General features: G+C 35.7%; 1 pseudogene; it reads right to left on the reverse strand.

The window, feature by feature from the left end:
• Positions 1–691: 691 nt before the first annotated feature.
• The window catches only part of LOC150107434 (carbonic anhydrase-related protein 10-like), a 34,587-nt pseudogene continuing 12,899 nt past the window's right edge, over positions 692–22,379 (reverse strand).

Genomic DNA, 22,379 nt, shown 5'->3' on the forward strand with positions numbered 1-22,379 from the left:
TTGCTTATATTCTTATTCTGTGTATGCAAAGCATTTGATTCCTTTATTTGGCATAGGAATTTCAAGATGAACCTATTTAAAAGCCTTTTTTTTTTAATTTGCACACCAAACCTGGCTTAGATAGATGAGCAAGTGGATGATCATTTACATAAAATTCCGAAATTAAAGGAATCCACCTAAAAATTTACAAATTTTCTTAAATTCAAAATAATTTAAGCCATTTCAAAATTATTAAAGTACTTATACGTTGTTATATAGTTGACACAATAGACTGAACGATGTTTCGGATTTAAAAAAAAAAAATGCGATGCCTTGCAAACTAATATTTCTTTTATGTAATTTTATGAATCTAGAAGTCGATGTGTACAATATAATTATTTTTGGTTTGTGTGTGTGTGTGTGTGTGTGTGTGTGTGTGTGTGTGTGTGTGTGTGTGTGTGTGTGTGTGTGTGTGTGTGTGTGTGTGTGTGTCACAAAATAAATCGTATGGATCATTCAAGAGAATGTTTTTCGTTTCTTAAAAAAAAGTACACATTTTTATGGTCTTTTATCTTTTTCCCCTACAAGTCGATGTCTACAATCTCAAGTTTGCCTCTGCTTGTTAAACAGGATCAGAGGTGGTACAGAATATTTATAGGTAATTGACAGATGCCCATGACTACGGGAGGACACGAAAACACAAGGTAGCTGTTCACATGTCGATCTGTATTTCTTCGTTGCAGTTCATGGAATCCATTAAGAAATCTGTCTTGTGTTGATCACGTGTCCGGCTTTCTGGTGTTAGCTAAAAAAATAAAAAAAAAGGATCATTCAAAGAATAAGTTGTGTCAGTAGAATATAGAAAGATACAGAGATCAGAGTTTTATTATTATTACTACTAAAAATAAATATCAAGCATGATAGACAATGAAGCCTGCGTTTGTGGTAGGCTTGTTGTAAGCCTACCACAAACTTTTCTCGTCAAAGTTTAAATGCGTTCTCTTCACTAAGGTGAAAACCTTAGTGAAGAGAAAGTGGCAAGTTGTGAATACAAATGTGTGGGTGGTGTTGCGGTGGTTGAAAGCCTTGACGAGAATGCTTTAAGATGTCGCCTTTGCTGTTGACAACAACTGGAGTTTGTGGCACCTGTCAAAGTTGGAAACAACTAACAGGAAATGGAGATTTCCTGTTAGTTGTTAGCAATCTTGTGTGCGTGTGCGTGTGCGTGTGTGTGTGTGTGTGTGTGTGTGTGTTGGAAAAGTTTGCGCGTGATTGAGAATAAAACACGTTCAAAACAATACAGTGCTCGTATTGTACGTTTGCTAATACGATTAGTCTTGATTCACACTTTGTGTCATGTGATTATGTCAAACAACAATGGAGTTGTTTGATCAACAATGAATGGTACTTTCCTGTTCAAAATCGTCTGCTTTTTTATTTTATTGTTAGTTATGAAGACTAAATGACTTTGTATGTGTTGCACAAAGACAAGCAACTCCATACAGCGCACGCTTCCACCATTTCATACTGCTACGTTATGCAGGCAAATTGAACTAACTTTGGTGTCATATTTCACACGCTAGCGAGACGCGTGTCACTTGTGTATGTGCACAAACAAAGGTTTCAGTCGAGTTCTTGTCCGAATAATTCGTCGACTCACCTTTAATACCTGCACAATCGCCAAATAATAGGACACTGGAGGTAACGGGGTCCGTTGACAAATGAAACACAACATTTGGTTGCACGAGATAGCCCTACCTAATTACCGACAGCTGACTGTTGTGTTCGTCAGCTTGCCTCTAAGGATTTGGTCCGAGTGAAAACGGGACAGAAGCAATAATGCAGGTCGAAGGTTGAGCTGGACTGTGCAAACGAATCAATAGCAACCATCTGCTGGCCGCCACACGTCATTATTTTGTAGACGTTGCAACTCAGTCATCGCTTTTATTATGTTAGAACGCGTTTTGTGGAAACGCCAAGGGAAACACAGCATCGGCAAAGAAATAAATGCCTCGCGCGAATGATGGACTCTCTATCAATCCCTTCTACGTCACTAGAAAAGAAGTGGTCACGTGATAGGCTTAACTAAGATTCGTCGATTGATGAATAAATAAATACGAAAGGGAAAAAACTAAGATGCAAGGTACACCATAAATAAAATTTCGTCTTAAGGTATCCGTACGGTATACGCGGACACTATTTTAACGCCGTCTGTCGGTGACGCACTTATTTTATAGTCGAAAAAATTGGAATCCTTCTGGCTCATAAAGCGTGCATGTAAAATCTTCGTTGGAGAAGATCCACATCGTTAAAACTGATTCACCGTAAGAAATGATAAAGAACTGTGTAATAAATAAAAAAATATATATTTAAGCTGAATGTTGATCTCTTAAAGAAGATGGTTACTATGGTGATATAATAAAATGTCATATATGCATTCCCCACAGAAACATATTTTTACTTTTATTTTTTATTTTTTTTCGGTTGATAATATAGCTTATCAAATGTATAACAATCTATCAGCCTATTGAAATAAGAACTGCAATATTTCTTTGTCCACTGCAATAAAGATTGCAGCGACTCAGTAGCGCAGTCGGAAGAATGACTGGAACATGCGTTTTGGTTACAAAACTTCCTCGAATTGTGTCATGACGTTTTATTAAGGTTTGTGTCAATTGAAGGCGAGCTATCCGATCAAACACAAGTGAAATGCACGCATCTGACAAAATAATATATTGACATCGTAGCCTTAGATTTTTTGGCTGTAATTCCGAACCATCTCAATAGTTCGTAACTTGCCAATTGAAGATGAGTTGCCCAGTCTCGTACGGAGGTGAAAGTGTTTTTTTACCTCGCTGAAAAGCGAGTGTTTTCATCTGACAAAAACGGTCAAGACGAACATACGCATTTTAGACACAATATTCTCACAGCCTTGGCTGATGAGTTGACATCAATTGCTTTAGTATCCCATAATGCAAAGCGCAGGATGATATGCATTTAAAGATGGGTTACTACCCAGAAAGGGTTTCGACCTAAATGTGTAAAGATTGAGATACTGTCAGAGTACCTCTTCAAAAATTCTGAGTAATCTACAAGATCACTTTAAATCTGACTCAAATGGATCACTGCTAAACTCATCACATGATCCTGACCTTATTCGCTTCAGGACAGACACTAGGCAGTGATAGAGAAAAAAAAACTTGCCACAAACGATAACTACCCGAAAAAATCGCAAAGACAGTTGAAAATGCCATCACTGGAATCAACTTTAGGAAGATTTATATATTTCTGTTGTACAAATAGAAAAATGGTTTATTCCATTATTATTAAAATACTCTGGATAAATAAGAATAATAATTTTTTAATTATTTAGACAGTATATTATATTTGCCAAGAATTTGTATTCTTTTTTATTGTTAAATCAATTGATGTGACGTCATCCGCCTCTATATACGAGAAGCCTAGTCGTGAAGATATTTCACGCACAACCTTTGTTTGGTCACGTTTTGGTAAAAGGATAAAAACCAAAGTATAATTTCTCGGTATAATTTACATTATATTTTAATTTTAAACAATGGCGTAATGTGGAGTGCGCCATGTGAAAAAGTAAACATGTCGCGCGGTAGTGATTATTACGTAGCACAGCGTCCTACTTGATAATGTTAGTCATTCGTTGTTATAATGTTTATTGTTGAATAATACAACAATGCGTATTTTATATCCAGGTATATCCATTATCCTTCTGTACCGTAAAATTAATGACAAGGAGTGTACGTTTGATGTGTTTTGCTCTAGAAAGTAAATTAACGTCCCACGCGGTTGTATACACTTTGCTAATAGTTTATTTTATCCTACAATGGTGAAGACCAGTAGGATGATGACCCCACCGTCTCAAAGGAAAGGGATTATAATGATTCGTTGAGGCGATTATAAGTTTTAACACGTGTTTTGTCTGCTACGATCCCCCAGCTTAATTATACAAAGCATGTAATGTGCTATTGCAATCTGTCAGATAACAAAGACGTCCACTCACATCAATCTCTTGTTTCGACAGGGTAAAGAACTCTCGCTGGAAGATCAAAAGAGACTGCTGCGATGCATTGCCGCATCCATGCATTAGCTGAGATGATAAATACAAAAAAAAAAAAAAACGACTGACTGGTTATTTATAATTGTTCTTCTCTCTTTTTTAGTACAAAGAGGGTAGAACGGCAACGACACTTCAATATTAATGCACATTATTACTCCAATTCCAATGATTTTATATAATGCAACACTTTACACATATACATACTTCACTTAATATATACACTCGACAACTGGTGTTGTGACAATGGAGTCCCAAGAATCGTCCAATGGAAATAATTCTAATAGTTGCATTACACAATATATTCCATTGACATTGATTTATGATCAAGCGCTTAGCATTGTGTTTGACCAACTTCGCTCGGAAAACGGCCTCTACGCCCTAACCTTAATTACACTACATGTAATAACATTGGTTTCGTGGCTTTGTAGCCATGATATCGGCAAGACATCTCACAATCCCCGAGTGGACGAAATTCAGCGTCTACACCTCTTACAAACACATTTCACATCATACCATTGATGTTTGGTTAAGATTCAATGAGTTCGCCGACCTTTCAAGATGGATAATATTATCCCTATATTCCTCAAACTATTTACTTATATAGACAGTATCTTGGAGCAGGTGATGCATTTCACAATGTGGGTGGTCTTCTACGATCTGCTGGTAGACCAACCTGGCACTATGTTGATCCAACAAAGATTCTAATTCTGACCAACTAGCGCTTCCAAGGAGTCCAATTTCTAGGAAGCGGTGGAGGAGTCCAACGCTTCCTATTATTATTATTATTATTATTATTATTATTATTATTATTATTATTATTATTATTATAAACACGTGCTTCTTCTCTGCCTTCTGATTGGTGCGACGCCATTTCATAAGCCTGTGCACATTATTTCACATTTTCAGCTTAGTATTGTCTCATATCTTTAGTTTAAATCCACCTATTCAAACAATTTAAATCTTAGATTCAAAAAAATAAACAAACACAATTTACATAAAGAAACTCATGTTTTTTTTTTAAATATGTACAGTAAAAATCTTCGACCAAATGAATTTAAGTTAATTTAATCACAAATTCATTCAAACATTAAAATATTAACAATTTCGCAAATAATTATTTTTATTTAGTGAATAATATTATTTAGCATCCTTAGACAACTCACCTTCTTAATGTTACACTAAAAAAAGAGTCCGCGCGGTTAGCCTAGTGACTTTGCCCTTCGCAACCATGTCTGGAGAAGAAGAGTCCCAGGTTCGATTCTCGTCGACGACGTGAGGAGCTGAAGGATCTTCCTCAGCCATAGCCAAGTTAGCCGGTCTTGGGCGTGGATAATAGGGTTTCCCCCAAGTTTATCTTGGGGGTTTTCATCCCGCAAGCAGCGAAACTGGCCCCGTGAACACACAGGGATACAGCCAGGAGTACTTAAGACAATCCCTCCAACCATAGGTCTGAATTGTCAGCTATGCCAGTCCCGATCCCGGATAAAAATAGGGGAGGGGGTTGAGGTAGTGCCGTATCTCCCCGTAAAAGGGGCTGGTTCACGACTGTCGAATCACCATACGAAATGAATGAATGAACTAAAAAAGAAACCCATCAGGATATTTTACTTTATTTTATACATAAAAATAATCAGTAAGGAACCATTTCTAAAATATCTTCGGATAAACATTGCATGCGTCGGAATATTTTTTGTTTATAGGAACCTTTTTTACTTTTTCATTTTTTTTTCAAAATAAATTCTCACAATTTATTTCGCTATCAATTCTCTATTGCTCTTCAACTATATTTCCCAATTTACGTAAATCTTCAAGTGGTTCGCCAAATTGGGTTTCACGAAAACGGCATTGACGCTCTCGATTTAACAAATTCTTGTCACTAAATGTTGCATTACTATTTAACAGTTATCAATGACAGAGCAAGAGGTTTAGACAAATTTCTATTTCCCATGAACTCATACTGATCGTTTATTTTTCACGTGTTAAGGTTAAAGCGTTAGCCAACCTATCCCACCATACTCAACCGAGCTAAAATGAATGCCAACAACTCGGTGCGTCACTTTCAAAGCCTTAGCCGACAACGTTTCCTATGTGTAGACAAACTTTAATTATCACACCAGGCTATCGTTTGCTACAAGAAAACAATTAGCACCTTTGTTGACTGTCGAAAAATTGTTTAGTAACAATCCATTTCTGTATTATATAATAGTCTAGGATACTCTTTAAAGTACCCCCCCCCCATTTATGTTACAGAGCGGTGCCAGTTTTATGCGGGGATATCGAGCTTTGCGTTTCACAAAGGAGACATTTATTGGCGCATGTCTTATTCAGGACATTATTCTCAATACGGCATATGTCGGACGGATCGAAGTGACAGCGGAAAGGTTGTTTTCCCTGCAGGGTTATCTTGTCATTCGGAGAAGCGAACTATCTCTTGACATCTGCCACAATTGCTGAATGTTGAGCACAGAAGTTTTGTCTCTCTCTCTCTCTCTCTCTCTCTCTCTCTCTCTCTCTCTCTCTCTCTATGTCTCTCTCTGTTCACTTTGCAGGTTATAATGACTACGCTCATATGCAGGTCTATTAAGAAGGGTGGACCCCCGCATTTGTACGCATGAACAGTACATCGAGATATAATATGGATTTGTATTCATTATAGATCTGTCCATCGTGTTGATTTTTTTAATATTTATTTTTCTGGTTGGACCGATTGTCCACTTAGGATCATTAACTAGTAAATTCTGTTACATGGGTTGTACGTGGCTTCGTTATAGATCGGGTTTGAAAGCCACTTGAAGCATTTGTGCTGCTCTTTTCTTGATGGAAGTATATTTCTTGACAAAAGGATGAAATTTAATATAGAATTGGAAGAAGAAAGGAAGAAGTAGTTACCTCTGTAGATGACGTCCCTCTTAGGAAAACAGGCATCCTAGGGAAAAAGATAAACAACATCAGCTTGGTACTAATCCACTGTTATAGAGTTATATAATTAACTGTGGAATGCGTAATCAGGAATTAATTATAAATGTAAAAAAACCTTCCATTAACTGATTGATTTCTAACATAACGACACGCATGCGCAGAACAGGCTTAAAACTGAAGGTGGACATCACATTGAGATAACAAATACGCGGGCACGTGGCTGATTGTTGAGTTGTGCTATGTAACATCCATCCTTCATTCACAGTTTTTTTTTAATCTTTAATCCACTAAAATCATTCTTGTTACAAATCTGTGAGCTAATTTACGATAGAACTCAATTACTTTTTTTTTTCATATTCGTTGCAATTTTGTAGGTGAATGTTTTTGGAGTGTGCGTTAGTAGGAATGGTACTCACTTGTTGCTTGTTTCCGATGTTGGTTCGGACTGGTCTGTTATACAGAGGCTGAGGAGGACGGAAATTATCTGCTAAAACAGCTTTGGGGTTCTTTTTTTTCTCCTTGCATCAAACTACGAAGCAGTTGTAACTAGAAAATATAAATTGAGGGTAAAAAGTCACCATTTTAAATAATTGTCTCTCTCTTTATTACACACACACACACACACACACACACACACACACACACACACACACACACACACACACACCACACACACACACAATCTATACTTATTAATTGACTATTACTTTCATTTTAATCAAACTGTATACATCAATTATTACTCAATTATGTCACTTAAGTTTTTAGAAGATAGAAAAATTGGATTTAACTTAATTTTTGAAAGCAGTTTGCAATTTCCTAGAAATTGCAAACTGCTTTGTATCATGAAATCATGAAAGAGCAGACGAATAATGTCAAAAATGTTTCATAAACATTTTATTTTTATAAAAGTAAAGAATTCGTGTGATATTTAGAGAAAACGTATAAAAATACGGGAAGAAATGCACAATTCACAATATAAAATAATCACCGATGTACACAACACCCAGTTTTAAGAATACGTATTGTTTGGTAACAATGACATCTGAAGCATTGTTGTCTATAGCATCTCGTGTATCACGCACGTGCTCTGCTATGTGAAAGGCAGATCTTGTTGATATACTGCGATGAAAAGCCAAACTCCCTTTATTATCAAATACGATCAGAGTAGATGACCAAATTCTACTGAGATCCTCTCTCTCTCTCTCTCTCTCGTCTCTCTCTGCTCTCTCTCTCTCTCTCTCTCTCTCTCTCTCTCTCTCTCTCTCTCTCTCTCTCTCTCTCCCTTCTCTCTCTCTCTCTCTCTCTCTCTCTCTCTCTCTCTCTCTCACACACACACACAGCATCAGCTCAGTCTGTGATCTCCGCTATCCTGAATGATTGCACTTTAGTAAAAAAATAAAACATCAATCCCTCAGATAAGATGACTACCAACCTGTGATTTGGTCATGTACGATGGTTTGTTCATAATAATCCATGTTACCGACTCGTGGCATTCGGGCATAGTCGTCGACCCCTCGTAGGTCATATAAACAGTGTTGTCATCCAGCAAGTCCCGAACAGAGAACGAAGTAATTTGGGTTTGTTCCCCTGGAAACAATAACAAGGTTCTTATATATATTATTTTTTATTTATTATTTTATTATTTTATTTATTTATTTTTTAATATTTACTATTATTGGTGCTTACCTTTATAAGCTATCCGACTTAGCTGATTAGTTAAAATCTGAAGTTCTGGATTCGACTTGTTTCCTACCTGCAAAAACGGAAGTGGCAACAATTAGAAATTTTATATAATTGATGATGCAACAATATGATGTACAACACAGTAATAAAAACGCATTATTAATAAACAACAATAACTGCTGATATTGGATATACGAAATACTTTTCTTTTAAGTAATATCCATTTTTGGATAATTGATTTATCTTTACGGTGACAACCGTAATGATAAGAAGAATAATTGCCATAAATCATAAATTGGCGCTCTTACAAGCTGAATATACAGACCTTGAATTTCACATTAGATATATTTTCTATATTTTAAAGAGAAACAAAAAAAATGAAAAAAGAAAAAAAACTGGAAAAATTTATAGCAGGGAAATCTATATAGAAATGTACAAATAATCTTCTCTTTGCCATTTCATTTATTTTGTATATTTCTTTGGCGCTAAACATAATGGTTTTATTTGATGAGTAAGCATCGTAATTTCATTCTTGTGAAATATGCAAGCAAATGACGTCATCAAGAACGAAAACAGATAATGCCATTGTTAAGTTGGAATTAACGCGTGTATGGTCAGAAAAATAAATTCATTCTAAGAGAGTTTTCATTTATTATACGTTTTTTATACCAACAGTCGTTACTCTGTTGTTGTTATAATAAATTAAACTCTTTCCGGTGTGTTTAATATATTTAAGTATTTATTGATTGATTAAAGGTAATGCAGCGCACTTGTAGGTAGGTAGTTATGTCTAAAAGGCTAATATCTCACTTTTAAAAGTTAATCTCAACTTCGTGTTTTTAACCTACGCTGTTGTGTGAACTCTACTTAAGATAGGTTTCCGAACTAGATTCTCTCCCTCCCTCTCTCTCTCTCTCTCTCTCTCTCTCTCTCTCTCTCTCTCTCTCTCTCTCTCACACACACACACACACACACACACACACACACACACACACACACACATAAAGCGGTCGTTCATCTATTTCCTTATCTTCGAACGAACTTACCAAGAATGTAACCTCAGCGATACTAATGTTTTATTTATTCTTTCTTTCTGTTTCTTTTCATTCTCTCCTGCTTTATTTATTCAATGTTAACTCCTCTCTGTTTCCCCTAGCATAGCACACGCCCTCGGAAACAATCTTAACTATGTGCATTTGTATGTTATGATCCGAACACTCGGACTACCTCCACCAATGCAATATTCATTTGCCGAATTCGGTTGCAGTCGATCTGTAGAACTATTAGAGTCAGTTATAAAAAAAATAAAAATAAAAAGAAAGAAATTTTTATTTCTTAGGAATGCATTTAAACGCTTGTACAGGAAATACAACTAAAGTAACCCATCTGGATGGAGTAATAAATTCCCAGCCCTTCTCCGGACATAAAGGGATCTCGAAGTACGCATGCGCACGTCCGTATTTAACGAAACTGATGAATCGAAGGCAAAACTTGCACACGGACCGCAAGGCTTTAAAAGGAATATTTTTCTTTCTTTTCGAAAATGCAGAATGGGATCATTTCTTCCCCCTTCTCTCTCTCTCTCTCTCTCTCTCACGACCATTTCCTCTTATACGCATACCGGCGCTATAAAAGACATCCGGAGACAGCTAGTGAGAAGTTGAATAAACAATTCCACCTCAGAGAGCACAGTGGAAATTGAATCGGAGGAGTTGTTTCATCTCTTACAGAAAACATCTTTATGCCTTTACAACGTACAGATGTTGGCGGGTACCATCTGCGGCTACTGAGATGCCGTATCGATCTCCGCTTGCCGTAAGTTGACGCTCAAATATACATGTTACACACGCCTGACAACACGAGACTGTTTGCATCGCTACGGTCGGGATGGGGGAGTTGGGAAAGAGTAAAAGGGGGGGGGGGGGTTAGCGAGCAAGAAGGTTACGGGTGCTCGCTTCGTTTGTCTCGTTAAGTTCACAGATTAGGCTGCTACGAAAACAATAACGGAAGTCGCTGTGACCGTTACATCGTCCGTTACCCCCCCCCTTCCTTCATTCGTCGCCAAAGATTTGTTTTAATCTATTGAAGGCAGTTTGTCATCAGAGACTAATTATAACGATTAATGGGCAGCCGTGTCCACTGACAAGGCGATTTCGTGTCGATAGGAAATGCACTGAAGATGTAATAATATTGCTGGCCGGCATTCAAGTGTGTGTAGGGGGGGGGGGGGCTTCGTTGCTAAGAGAGCGATGAGTCAGTTGATGGCAACGTGGTGGCACAACTGCTATCCAACGGAATGTAAATGGCATTTGTGCCATCTATCAATTTTGATTGCTCAGATTCTTTCTATCGATCAATTTAAGCTGGTTTTCTTCGTCAAACAAATGAAATGCTTTAATATACCAGCTGTATTTTATTTATTTAATTATTTCGTATGATGACACAACGGCCGTGAGCCCCTTTTACGAGTTGGTACAACACTATCTCAATCCCCCACCCCCTTGTTTTATCCGGGCTCGGAACCGGCATAGCTGACGAATCAGGCCTATGGCTGGGTCTTAAGTATTCATGACTGTTGTGTGTGTGTGTGTGTGTTCACTTGGCCGGTTTACCTGTTCTGGCAGACGAAAAACCCGAGTTTCCGGGTGAAACAAAACTCCCTACCTCCGTAGGAGACCGCCTAACTCACCTTTCGTCGAAAGAGACCAGATTCCTCACAGATGGAATCGAACCCAGGTCTTTCCAATCAAAGGGCTTCGTCTATACTGACTGAGCTATGGAGGCTCTATATGAGCTGTATGACTTCCCACAGCTCGTACATTAGAGTTCACATATGAGCCCCGTAAATGCGTCTTTGATGAAGGGTTGCATTTGTGTAGACAAATTCTGCGTTTAAGTAATGTAATACCAAGGCAACTCATTCCAAAGATTGGTAACTTTCAAAACTTCTAAATCAATCGGAGCGCAGACGTTGTTTGCCTACTTTGTATATAAAAGAAATGGATATTCTCTCTCTCTCTCTCTCTCTCTCTCTCTCTCTCTCTCTCTCTCTCTTTATGCTTACAAAGTTGAACCCTTTAAGACTTTCTTCCTTAAAAAAACTTGAAATGATATAAAATTTATTAAATGCAATTTTTGTTATGAATCCTTCTATAATAATAATAATAATAATAATAATAATAAAAGATCATTCAGAATGGAAACAAACGTCAGCGCCATCTATGAATGGTAACTCGAGTAAGCAAAGCAAATAAAATAAAATAAAAAAGAGTGTACGAAAAGTTCATAGTCGGAGAAAGCGAAGTGTTATTTTTCAATCTCTTTACTTGAAACGTGAAGGATGCAAAAGCGATGCTGTAGGATTATTTGAAGTTCGGTACATTGACAGATGCGAATTGCCATCATGTACGTGAGATAAGTACGAATGAAATTGAAAACTGAAATTAATTAAGACCGAAGAAGAGGTACGAATGATAACATATTGCAATAGTGATGCTTTTTTTTGTAGCAATACAAGTGATAACGGAACATAGAAAAAAATACTATATATATATATATATATAACATTGCCGCTTGAAGAGTAATGTGGAGAGACTAATATGTTAAGGAAAAGACTTGCGATAATAAACAGGAAAAGAAAAAATATAAGGAACTGTGCATCGTGTGTGTAACCAAGGTACGTAAACGTAATATACGTTTAAAATAAAAGTCAACAGTATTTAGTCCCCTGAGGTAGTCTCTCAATCTTTTTCTGAAAGCATATTCTGCGACTATTGATTTGATTTCATTTGGGAGTGTATTGTACCTGTTTGTTGCTATGTGTTCAAAGGATTGATGAAAATTTTCCTTGTTTGCCTTGGGTACTACCAGCAAGTTCCAGCCACAACGTAAACCATAGTCTACATTATATATAGAAAAACTTACAGCATTCTTTCTTACATATACAATAAAGACACAGTATTGGCAAAATATTATGAATGCCAAACAGATCATTGGTTGAATGTGCGAAGAAATTAGTAATGGCTATAGCTCTAGTTATTCTGTTTTGTATTTCTATCAAAGGATTGTTGGTATGACCACATCCAATTTTTTCCTTTTTTTAATCGGGTTACTACACTCTTTACCTCATCTTCATTTACTGTGTAGTAATCTCCACTCAAACATGCGATACCATATTGCAGTGAAGAAGTTACCCACAAATAACATAAGCATCTTAAAAATGCTGAATTGAGAAATTTATAACAAAATATATTCTGTTAATTACGAACTTTAACTTATTTGTTAAAAATGTGATGTTGGAGTTCCAAGTCAGGTTGCTGTCGATATGGAAGCCGAAATACCTGACTGATTTTTTTTATCGTAAATTGTATTGATATCAAAATTTCGACTAATTTTGATATCAATACAATTCGTTTCATGAGATGTTATAGTTATATCGTAATCTAGCTTATGTGTTAAGGTAAAATATATATTAGTTTTATCGGCATTAATTTTAAGTTCATTATTGTTGAACCACTTATTTAATTTCAACCTATCGTGATTAATCCGACTTTCTAGGTCCTCAAGGGTCGTTTCAGTGTATTTATTAATCCCGTGTCATCAGCAAACGATATCATTTTGTACAAAACATTTGTACTCACAAGGATCATTTACATATATTAAAATAGGATAGGTCATAGCACTGAACCCTATGGCGCTCCGTAGTTTATTTTTGTTTTGTTACCGAAGGTCTCATAGATGGTATATTGTTTCTATTGTTTAAGTAGGATTTGAACCAATCGTCGGTAACTCCTCTAGTGCCGTATCTAGACCTTTTCAGTAGTAGTAAATCACTCAAAAGCTTTATTAATAATATGTGTAAAGAACTTTTGCTTATGTTTAATTATAATACGTAGTGTTTCGACATCGGTATGATCATCCCATTTCTCCTTTTTTTTAATCCGATTACTAAACTCTTTACTTCATCTTCATTTAAAGCACACAGATACATGAAATTCTTAATCCACTGAAGAGATGACTGACTCACGTTCTTTATTCTGTTTATGGGATCAAAATCACAACTGCCATAGTTTGTAAAGAGGTTGTTCATTTCGTTAAGTACAGCGGTGACGTCTTTGCCCTCTGGGAATTCACGTGTTTTCTGCTTTGTGTTACCAATTACCATGTTAACCAACCTTTATTCTTTACTTTTATCGTTAATACAAGAAAGAAATTTCTATTGCTTACTTTATTTTTTCCCTTTAAGCGTTTAGCGAAATTTTTATAGTCATGTTCAAATATTCAATTACAGCCATTCTTCCTATGCTTATAATAGTTTTTCTTTCGTCCTTATCATATTTTAGTTCATCTGTTATCCAGCGTGCGTGAAGATCCTCCTTTAACAGTAATTCTTTTATGATATTGCGATTTGTAGTCATTTTGTTCATTTTGATAAATTCCTAATTCAACTGATTCAAATCTAATCGATCATTTTGAGGCAGTAGATAATTTTATGTAATTCTCAAATTTATTATAATTGGTGCCAATTTCAAATTTTTCATGATTAGCTGCACAGCTCATGTCAACACTATTACATGATGATAGATTCAACAGTACAGGGCGATGATCTCTTATTTTGCTAAAATAGATTGGAGAGAGAGCCTCCGTAGCTCAGGCGGTATAGACGAAGCCGTTTGGTCGGAAAGACCTGGGTTCGATTCCCGTCAATGATGTGAGGAACCTTTATCTGGCCTCTTTCGACGAAAGGGGAGTTAGCCGGTCTCGTACGGAGGTGGATTTTTTTTTTCAACCGGAAAGTCGGGGTTTTCGTCTCCCAAAACAGGAAAACCGGCCCGTGAACACACGCATTTACAGACATAGGACACTTTGGGAGGCATGGGACTAGTCACCTTATCCTCGAGTTACAGTTGAGAAGTCCAAGAATACTTGGAAAGGGCGTGGGCGCTTAAGTGCCTGTTAGGACCACTGATAGTATAGAATAGATTGGAGAGGATACCTCATAAGCCGTTTTGTTTCTTAGGAATATACGATCAATGCAAATTACTGAGTTGTTCGCTTCTCTCATGTTGCCATCAATGTATGAAGAAATACATGTAAATATAATACATTTTATATTCTTCAGTTTTGCTATTATTCTTGTATAGTATGACGATACTATGACGATTCCCCCCCCCTCTCTCTCTCTCTTTCTCTCTCACACACAAAGTGTGACGCTAATGTCATAAATTATCGTATTTTAAGGTCTTTAGGACATTATTTAGTTCTGTTAGAAATATATTGATTGGACCATCATGTGCACTATCTGATACTCATATTTGCTATGTTAGCAAATATAAGTACATTCGTTGCTGTGTTAAAAATCATCACCGTTTCAGCACTGTGCATATTTGATTCCAGTTTATGAAAATGAGAAGCATTTTTCCTAGCCTACAGAATTAATCCGCCTGAATGATTATAATCACAATAGTCATAACACGTGTCGTAATTAATGAGAAAATAACGATCATTTTCAAGTTTTTTTGATCCATATTTCACTTAACACTAGCACATCTATATATGGTTCGATTTCTGAGAAAATTAACATTAAATTGGCAAAATTCGACCTTAATTACCTAATATTTGTATGACAACAAAAGCGATATTCTTGAATGTGTTTGAAGTAGTATCAAAGAACCTTTTTACAGAGATTAGATTATACAGTCTTTTACAGTTGACAGTTGTATCAAGATCAAGGGTTACTGCCTTCTTTGACTGTGTTCGTTGAGAAGTACAGCGGTGACATCAGTACCCCAATAAGACCAAAACACTTGCTCTTAAATTTCCGATTCAGCTGCAAACTCAAACATTCCGTTGGATTCATTTTGTCCGTCTGTACGCATAAAACAGTCTTACCAGAATTCGTCAATTATTCTTAATTTTGATTTAAATACTAGTTTTCTATTTTATGAACTTTAAAGAGAGAGGAGAATGAATAAAAATAGAGGGAAAGAAATGTAGGAGACAAAACGAAAGAGAGAGAGAGAGAGAGAGAGAGAGAGAGTGCAAGTATGAAGAGAAAGAAATCTCAGTTTTGAAGGAAATTGTGCATAAAACAACTTTCGTTTTCAATTTGTCTGCCGCGCAAAAGTGGAAACTCATTTCACCCTCCCCCAGTGTGTAACATCCCCGAAGTACCAACACAACTCCCCGAAATGAATTGCCAAGAGACCTAAGAATTTAAATAAACAATACCGGACTAGAATGAATAGATCACAGTGTGTGTGTACACCGGGGAAAACACCCTGCAGGGGCAAAATCAGAATTGCGTTTCCTTTATGGTAATGGAAAATATTAAAGTTTGGGTATTAGGCGATGTGGTTATTACGAAAACGCCCAGCGGGTGTTGATTGCACTTAGAATTTGCTCAGAGAAGCTGCAAGATTAGAAATATGCACGAAGAAAAATGCTAACTCACCCATTTTTCAAGGAGAAAATCAGGCATGCGGGCCAATGCTGTATTACGTTACTCTCCTCACATCAAAAACAAACAATTAGTCTCAGGAAATGTTTTTGCGAGAGAGAGAGAGATTATTAGGGCGCAATCTACCTGGAGAAATGCGAAGGTTAAGGAGTGGAAAATGACTGGATTAGACTCAAGTCAGGCAGATAATGACTTCATTAATTTTATCAAAAACACGTGGTTGGGCAAGTTCTCATCTCAGTGAATCCACTCCGGTGACGAAGAGAAGGAAAGTGGCTGACACAAGCGACTCATTAAGTGTTGCTGATTTTATTTCCATATTTTCAATAACACAATGCTGATAAAGCGCCCTCCACGCAACATTGACTTCGACTAAGAAGTCCAATACGGACAGGTTTACGAAATGTTCCACGTTTTATCAATTATCGGATATAAAAGGGGGAATTGAGAGACTTCACTTCCCCATCCTTCTTTATTCCTATATTTGTTTTTGTTTTTTCCACGTACGTCTTCCCAAGCTGGATATATATTTTTCTTTTTTGGAACCTAGTAGATTCTCTCCTTGCAATCGTTGTCAAAGGCTAGCTAGGCCATCCATTGACGGGTTTACTGATAACGTTAACTGTAATGTCCATTGGGACCCCACGTGGTTTGTCCCAGTCCCCCTTTTATCAAATACGCAGCAGACAAACATCTTCATATTTCAAAATCGATCCTCGACATTCCAACTTTGTCCTCAAGTTAGGCGACATTCCGGACCTTTATTTGCATTACTAATTAACATAAGGGAATTAGAAGGGAGCAAAATATTTCTGTGGATGCTCGCACTGTGTGTGTGCGTGCGTGCGTGCGTGCTTCCGGGTGAACGCATGCCAAATAGTTCGACATTCATTTAGTGCATGGGCACGTGTGCTTGTGTCTGTTTAAACAATAGTTCTCTTTCTCTCTCTCGAGGTCTTTTTTGTTTTTTTTGGGGGGGGGGGGTAAATCGGCAGATTTTAAATTCTTCTAAGGTACGCTGTTATGGAAGACCTTCATTTGGATGCATTATTAATCATATTCGTTTTTTTTTTCTTTGTGATGTTACGTTTATTTGCTTCGTTTGTTAACTCTACAGAGGAACTCATAATCAGCCTTTTGTTTATTTGAAGAAAATTAAATTGAAGAAATAAGATACTTCTTCATTGTTTGCCTTTTTTTAAAAAAAAAAATAATAATAAATGAAAAAAATAGAAAATTGCAGCCGCACAAGATGAGTCTAATAGTTGTTAGACAGATTTCAATGAAATTTAGTATTTCCGATTTGTAATTGAAATGTGTCGATTCGACTCATTGTAATTTTATTCCCTTTTTTGTTTGCGACTTGAAGAATAAAAAAAAATAATAACTAAATAGTACATACAACACTTGATGATGTGAGTGGATGATTTGAATCGGATTTGAATATTTTCAATAATACTCGATATGCAACGATCGCCATCCTATTTATTACATTCCGGAAATGGCTTGAAAAAAAATTACCATCATTCTTTAAAACGGAGTTTGTAGATGACTGAATCTTTAACCATCCATCCTAAATACGCTATGAATTTTTAATCTTTTGAAATTTCGAGACGTCTGTGGACTTGGGGAAAGTGCTCAGTTATGTGATATCGATTAACGACTTTGATTAATACGAAAACAAACAAAGTGTCACGTGGAGATTTAATGATTTATTATATTCCTAAACAAACGCATTCTTATTAGTGTTATTAATTTTTATCTGAAAAAATTTTTCGCCTACATTAAAATAGCCTTTTTTTTAAATCTTCATTAACACGAAAATCGTAGTTATTGTTTGATCTGCCTTATTTGCTAAAATGGCTTTATTTGTTGACTCATGTTATACAATCAAATAGAAGCTTAGCGTTATATTTGATATGATTGCTTGCTTTGGTTTTCTCTCCTAACGCTTTGTTTTCTTTCAGCTAACCAAGATGTTTCATTACCTGGTGGAATCCAGTGCTAGTAATTCGTAAGCCATATTTGCAAATCAGTCTGACTTCTCATTGCAACTCCGAGAGTACATCATTAACTGAATAATTAACCGAATATAAAATTATGTGAAACACACACATTTCGACATTATTATAACATTTAAAAATCAATAACAATTACAGACGTTATAGGCTCAAAACAAAAAAATAGAGGTCTTCTGAATTTTCCGAAATTAAAATTAATACTTTTAAGTTTTATTTATTTAAAAAATATACTTCCGGAAGAATTTAAATTAACATATACTCCGATTTCTGAATTAGTAGTAATATAATAAATTATTGTCAAGATTAATTTTTAATATAATAAATTATTGTTGATTAATTTTTAATTTAATTTAATATAATATATAATATAAATTATTTAACATACATTATTGTTAATTATACTTTTAATTTAATTTAATATAATAAATTATTATCATGCCTTAATTTTTTTAATTTTTAAAATTATTGTTATGCTTTAATTATAATATTATGATGCGAATTATTTAAAGGTGTATACGATATATTTAGAATTATATAAAAATATTTAACTTTTTTTTTAAATATTTAGAAAAAAATTTAAATAAAATATAAATTACATTATTTTTTCTAATAAAATAAAATATTTTTACTAAATAATCTAAGAGTTGTGTTAAAACATTTTCCCCTATCAAACAAAATAAATACATTTTTCATAATTAAGTGAGACATTGAATTTAGATATTTAAATACATTAGAGAATCTTGCCACTCAGATGGAACCCAGCTTGCTTGTATATTTATGAGTAGTAACTAAATAAATTATGCACAGTGAAAAGCTTTGTGTTACGTTAATAACGAAGTTGGTGACGTAAAACAAGTTAAGAGTAATTGTTTAGCCAAATTCTAGATTAGCAACAATAGATGCTTGCAATAATTTCCCTAATCGGTATCAGATAGCGAATGATTTGAATATTTAACTGCACAAACGGAAGCCAAACAACTCATACAAACAGATTTTCCCCGAACAAATTAATGTGTAATTAATAAAAATCCGCAATGACCGTGCTCGTGTAATTAACATGTAGAGAAATATTATCTTTCCTTTCCCACTGCACTCATAGTGACATAAATACACGTCAGTGCCTTTTAGCCTCAGCGCGAGCATACAATAGAGAGCTGTAATGGTACCAAATTTAATTACCTACTCTAGTGTACATGGAGATATAGTAGCGGGTGCTTCGATGAAGGTCTCGGACGTTAGCTTCGCATGGCTGATGTGTCACATCATCTGAGCTGAGCACACACACACACACACACACACACACACACACACACACACACACACACACATCGCGCAAGAGTAAAGAATTGGGTAACTGACCATACGCTAAACTATGTTTCACATAGTTGTCTAGTTAGGAAAGCAACGAAAATGCTACGAACACAGAATGTGTATTTGAACTAAAACGGTTATCACACTTCAGATGCTGGCATAAGAGAACGGAAGGCCCTTGCATAGGAACACATCTAATTATGTTCTCTATTGGATCAAGGGAAGATACCGCCGGTGACTATGCATTATTACTATTTTATTTATTTATTTTATTTTATTTTTTGAATAAACTAATCGGGACAAGCATTAGATTTTTACGGGTATAAATGTGGAAATTTTCGCTTTGTTTTGTTAATTCCGACTGACTGTACTGTTTCCACTCGGTCAACTTTTTTCCCTCATCATCACTAATGTAGAACTTCAGCGCATGCGCTAAACAGAATGACGTTATAGCAACATGCTCTTACATTCATCTCAAACAAGGGGAAAAAACCTCCTGGTTTAGAAAGTGGGATAGGGACTATTTAAAAACCGGGAAGAGTGTTGATAAAACTAATAGGTTGGTTGGTTGATGTTTGCAACTACAAATATAAGGGTAGTGCATTTAAGTCTGTTTATTGCTGTGTGCATTTCTGGGCGGTTTGTCTGTTTTTCGTGATGAACTGATTTTCGGAAGGAAAAGCTTTTAACCCTCTATTTATTTCAAAGTTACGTATGGGCATATTATCGGAGTTTTTGTTGGTTCTTCTTGATTACTGTAGTAGACAATGAATAAGAAAAAAAGTTAATGAAGGTAGTAGTAAAAAAATCAGAAAATTGGCGTAGGCAATGGCCAAAACAAAAGAGAGAGAGAGAGAGAGATTTAAATTATTTTTCTAGATTTAAAAATGTAAGTGAAAAGTGGCTTCTCCCGATATCAGATCTTTCATATAGAACAAAATAGATGATATTTCTGATATTGATGTGGGAGAAGCTACTTTTCACTTACATTTTTAAATCCAAAAAATAGCTTAAATACCTCTTTCTCTTTACGTAGCATAATATTAGACAGAATAAAAGCAATATCATTTGAATATGCCGCGTAAACAAATATTAGGCGTAATATAACATAACAGAGAGTTAATCGACTGATGTCAGGACGGACAAGAGACAAAACATTCTTTTACAACGTACGAAATTAGTGACGGAAGCGAAGAAAGTTGAACTTTCGTCTCCCGATTGCCGTTTATTGTCGAAAAGGGGAAAACAAGCAGGAAACACATGGCTCATATTAACGTCATTTTCCACAGTAAATGCACCGGTCGCCTGTAGTTAAAGTTCCAGTTTTCTTGTTTCCTGTCCTCCACCCCCCCCCCAGTCCCCTATTCATCCCCACCTTGTTCTGCCTTACAGGTGATTAGAGCGACACATCATTAAAATATGATAACAAAACTCACGCCATTACTCACTTGCCCCTGCCATGTACACACAATTTGTTGGGGATGTTTGCTGTTCATCACGCCTACTTGTATTGATTACGCGTTAGGAAACAGTTCGGAGGAGAGGGGAGAAGGGGGGGGGGGAGACGAAGGAGAATGACATCTCATGTCGGTTTACACACGCACTGTTATTATTGATACGTAGTTTGTACTTTTATTAAACTTGCCACAGAAGATGTTGTAACCCGGTAATCATAATGTATTTCCCCCCGCTTAGAGTAGGGGGAGGGGAGAAGGAAAACGGCTTTATTCGATTATTCATTTCCCTTAGTAGCTAAACTGCATTTATTTGCCATTTGGCCGTTCAAGAAATTTGCTGTTATTGGCTTGTTTTTCCCTTAACAAATCGGAAGAACAAGTTTTGTCCATTTGAATGCAGTTTGTTTCCATGGCAACTCTAAATAGTAATAAAGGTGATTTTTTGTGTGCAAAATGTATCAATACAGATTCATTCACAAAGCGATTTAAGTAAATAAAAGAATGACGAATTTCTTATCCTCCAAACATATTTTATTAAATAATTTTCTCTGGGCTTTTTTTTTAAACCGATTCCAAAGTTAATTGATCATTGACCCAGCTAACTAGGATTATTAATCTTTAAATTCAGCAAAACCCGATCGTATTATTGTGTGGAATGATTTCACGCAATAATACCAGTTGGAATCAGGAACACTAGATGGCGACAGTGGTCTACGTATTCTTGTGTCACTTTAACAGCCGGTCATCACCTTTATCATCAACTAAAATCAGAAAAGCCATTCACTTTGGAAAATAAGAAAATATATTTTAATCGTTTATTTAATTTTATGAAGAAATTAGCATAGTTCTACTACCAATGCTACTGAACTTCCTGCAATAATATATGGAAACAACGAAGCCCGTCCGAAAATTGGTTATTTTTTTTTTAATTTTTAGATATCTCTCGACCTTTTTTCAGTCATGCCATATAATTTCTTTAAATAAATTGCTGTCGCTGTAAGGCTTAGGCAGTTTGTGGAAGAATTCTATCTACATAGAAAAGAATGCAAGCGAACTTACTCTGATTAGAATCGCAATGATTACAAGTCCGTGACTTTTGTCATAGGAGTCACTAACATTTCTGTACAGCTGGAAGTTGTATCCGAATACTTGAACCTAAAAAAATAAATAAAAGCATTGGTATTTAAATATTATCGAATCTACTAATGAACTAATTATATTGCATGACTATCTCTTTAAGATAGACGTCTTAATGGTCATATTATATAATACGCACAAATTGTTAAACATAAAAATATAACCAACAAGAAAATTTATCAATTTTCGCTGCAATTCTGGTGGTTACACCAATCATCATACCATATTTAAAGTTCATTTAGTATTTTATCGTCTAATAAAATGATGTAGATTTTTGATGAATAGTTGAGAAGTTGTATTGACAACTGTAATATGTTTTT

This window comes from Typopeltis vanoorti, chromosome 4 (genome assembly GCF_054136105.1).
Source record: "Typopeltis vanoorti isolate ZY-2024b chromosome 4, IOZ_Tvanoo_1.0, whole genome shotgun sequence".
In the NCBI taxonomy this organism is placed as follows: Eukaryota; Metazoa; Arthropoda; class Arachnida; order Uropygi; family Thelyphonidae; genus Typopeltis; species Typopeltis vanoorti.